The sequence below is a fragment of the Cibotium barometz genome, chromosome 45 (genome assembly GCF_041138505.1).
Source record: "Cibotium barometz isolate CiBa-2024 chromosome 45, ASM4113850v1, whole genome shotgun sequence".
Taxonomy (NCBI): domain Eukaryota; kingdom Viridiplantae; phylum Streptophyta; class Polypodiopsida; order Cyatheales; family Cibotiaceae; genus Cibotium; species Cibotium barometz.
In genome coordinates, this window is record NC_141090.1 from 10,074,757 (window position 1) to 10,078,793 (window position 4,037).

The window sequence follows — 4,037 nt, forward strand, 5'->3', positions numbered from 1 at the left end:
GGTGACCAAATAATCAAGTCAAGCCAAGACTATGTGGATGAAAACGAGGTTACCAAATACTCAAGACTATGTGGATGAAAACGAGGTGGCCAAATACTCAAGTCAAGCCAAGACTATGTGGTGGTGTAACAAAAGGGATCTATGCATGGCAACTTATGGTGAGTGACCTCTCATGTTTGCTTTGGAGCAGGGATTTCATTAACGTTTTCACAATTTCGTGATCATGTTAACAAAACCTGTTGTTAACATATTAAAACTTGTGATCACATTGTATATTCACATGAGCTGCCAGAACCCACTAGTCCCGTAACATCTCCGGGCTTCTTGTTTTCCTGGCAGGCCCACCGAGATATTAGATATCCCGGCGGGCCCGCCGAGAAAACAAAAGAACCCCGGCGGGGTTCTGTTTTGTTTATAAACATTGCCCGACACCCATTGTGCAACTTTTGGGGAGATAGTCCTTGTTTTGGGGGCGTGATATCTCTCCTCAAAGTACTTGTATAGCTCTCGAGTTGCTAGAAGTGTCCTCTTGGGAAGAATGTCCTTATCTTAGGGACTGTCGTCTTTCCTTGTAGGCACTCCTAAGGCTATTGAGCCACTCGTCCGCATGAAGAAAAGCAGTTCACGGCAGAGATCGCAACTATTGGCAGGATCCACCACATCAATTTACTCCGCCTACTTGGTTTCTGTGCAGAGGGCAGCCACAGGTTGTTGGTGTATGAGTACATGGAGAACGGCTCTCTGGATCAAATACTTTTTGACGACAGTAATAATTCAGGCCAGATGATCAATCCATTGGATTGGGGCACAAGGTTCCAGATTTGCTTGGGTTTAGCAAGGGGCATAACCTACTTGCATGAGGAGTGCTTGGATTGCATTCTGCACTGCGACATCAAGCCACAAAACATACTGCTGGACAGGCACTACATGAGCGCTAAGGTGGCGGATTTTGGGCTGGCTTATCTGTTCCGTCGGGATCACACGGTGAAGATGAGCACTATCAGGGGCACTAGGGGTTACATGGCACCAGAATGGGTTTCCAATCTGCCCATCATTGCAAAAGCAGACGTCTACAGCTACGGGATGCTGATAATGGAGATTGTGAGCGGGAGGAGAAACTATCTGTACACCGAGTCGGCCATGATGGAGACCAACGAGAGATGGTGTTTTCCCATGTGGGCATATGGGAAGAAGGTGGAGGAGGTGGTGGATGCCAGAATGGAGGAAGTATCTGTGGACTGGAATCAGGCAGCTGTCGTACTGAAGATGGCCTTCGCCTGCATCCGGGCAGACTTCCATGCTAGGCCGCCCATGGGAAAGGTGGTGCAAATGTTGGAAGGTATCCTGCCTATACCAGAGGTCCCACCTCCCTCCCTCTTGTGAGTGTGAATGAACCTTCAAAAAGAAATAAACGTATAAACGTTTAATTAACCGAAAAAAACGACACATCTAATATACTAAGCGACACCCTAAGGGTAAGGGTAAAGAATAAATATGCCCTTTCGGAGCAAGTAATAACAAGTTTCAAGCTGTCTACCTGTGCACTCTGTCTCTCTATCTTAATCAGCTGTCTTCCTGTGCACTCCGTCTCTATGATTAAGTGATTTAAGTTCATACAATTAGATAGGCTAATTTCTCACATGGTCTCACGATAGGGAACTAATTAGCCTAGGACTTCTTACATATTCTGAAAAGCCTACGGCTTTCTCTGATCCGGACAGCAGCAGTAGAGCGTAGATGTTGCCGTCTACTAGTGGACAAAATCAGCAATAACAAGCCCTATAGAAAATCCACTCGGTCCTACCGGCGCGACTGGACAATATAACGGGCTCAATTACCGCGCGTGGAGAGTAAAGATGGAAATGTGTCCCAAGTGCTCAGATCTCAACACAAGCCCACATTGGCACGGCAAATATAGTAGCACACCAAGCTTGGATTCAAAACGATCTCTCGGCAGCACCACTGACCGAGATTGTCCAAGTGCCGAGATCGTCCTACATGTTAGAAATAGTGAAGGGGCGGGCACTGGGGTTAGAGTGCAGCAACGGCTGCTGTATTCACAGAAACATACAAGAACAAGAGAATAATAAAGATCAAGATAAGCAAAGGCTGCTGTATTCATAGAAACGTACAAGAACAAGATAATAATGAAGATGAAGATAGTATTAATGTTGTGAAGTACAAATTCTTATAAAGGGTAGAGAGTTTGCTACAAGTCATTAGGAACTCAATGGAGTCTTTTTGGGCCCTTTAATTTGCCATTGCCTAATGGAGGTGATTAAAAAATAGACAAATAGGGAGATTACATGTGGACTGAAACCAATGGTTTGTAAGAGCCTAGAAGGTAGTGGTCAAACTTAGAATAATAGGCTAAATAGGCTCTTTTTTAATTTTTAAAATCAACTAAAACTCAAAAATTTTATACGTATATGAATTTTTCCCCTATTTTTTATAAAAAAGGATTGCTGCAGCCTGCAGCCATCATTAAGTAAGGTCTCTAAAGTGATAGAGGCCCAAAAACGAGTTCCCATGCATTCAATGCACATTCCCCTTCACTTTCCACTATCCCTCTCTCCCACGTTCCCTCCAAAATGCTCTCTCTTCTCTCTTTCTCATAGCAGGGTGTTTTTCACTCTCTAGACTACTTCTTTTAGCTATCTACCTCTTGATCTACCTCTCTCTTCACTCAGAAACCTAGATCTATAGCTATGGAAGCTTCATCTGCAACCTCCTCTCAAAAGCTATGGAAGTTTGATCCTCACTTACATTTCCTTCCTTCATCCTTCTTCCTTGTCCAACCTCCTTTTATATAGTGTAACAGCAGAGCTTAGCTATGGAAGCTTGATCTGCAACCTCCTCTCAGAAGCTATGGAAGTTTGATCCTCACTTACATTTCCTTACTTCATCCTTCTTCCTTGTCCAACCTCATTTTACAGAGTGTAATAGCAGAGCTTAGCTATGGAAGCTTGATCTGCAACCTCCTCTCAGAAGCTATGGAAGTTTAATCCTCACTTACATTTCCTTACTTCATCATTCTACCTTGTCCAACCTCCTTTTACAGAGTGTAACAGCAGAGCCAAGCTATGGAAGCTTGAGTTGCAAATGCTTTGGCTCTTATAATCTTACTCATTGTCTCCTCTCACCCCCTCTAATATCCTCTTTCAAAGTGCAGTAATAGCACAACCAAGCCTTTGGAACTTGCTCTACAACTCCTTCTCTTTTGTACATCTCCCTAGTCTAAGTTTTTTTCTCACCATTCTATTTTTCTTTGCCATCAAGGTTTATAATCTCCCTAATATATACATCTGATGTCTTCTTCTAGAGCTCGAAGGTCTCCGATCAGTATTCAATCTCTCTCTTGTAGCAGTGGTCAAGATGAGGATGGGCACTGGAACATCAAACAGTACGAGAAGTGGAATTGGATTACGATGTAGCCTAGTACAAGAGGAACCCACAAGGTGTCAAAGCGATACGTTGATATACAAAGTCACCATTGGAAAGGGCGGATATTGGAGCTCAAACAAGATCGTGATGGAAAAAAGCTAGCCAAGGTCCAACATGTTTACAAGGCAACAGAGCTGAAACTAGCAGACCATGACCAACGTCAACGATTTCTTGCAAATTGTAAGGCATTTCACTACTTTATATTCTTGTTTTTAAATCGATTGTGTGCTAATAATGGTATACTGAGCACTGCTTTGATTGTTCTTGGGTTCCTCTGCGTAGATATTTTCCCTTTGAGTGGGAGCCTATGGAGGCAATTTCAGGAACCTTTGAAGCATACCATGTGGAGCTTGGTAGTTTAAACTTTGGAGGGTGTCCAGCTGCACAACTTCTTGCACGAAACATCTTCTTCTATGAGGATACATATGTGGTTCCCACGACAGCAAATGGTACTGGAAAATTAGTTCCAGAACCTACGCCAACTCTCACATCTATTGAATGGCCAATTCCAGACAATGCTTCAGTGGCCATGGCTTGTTTGCAGATCGAAAGCAAGGTGCAAAATGCTATGAAGTGCACATATGGATCTCACA

At 43.5% G+C, this 4,037-nt stretch overlaps 1 pseudogene; it reads left to right on the forward strand.

Moving 5' to 3' along the window:
• The first annotated feature begins 726 nt into the window (after positions 1-726).
• Positions 727-1,383, forward strand: LOC147612409 (G-type lectin S-receptor-like serine/threonine-protein kinase At1g34300 pseudogene; annotated as a pseudogene).
• Positions 1,384-4,037: the final 2,654 nt, after the last annotated feature.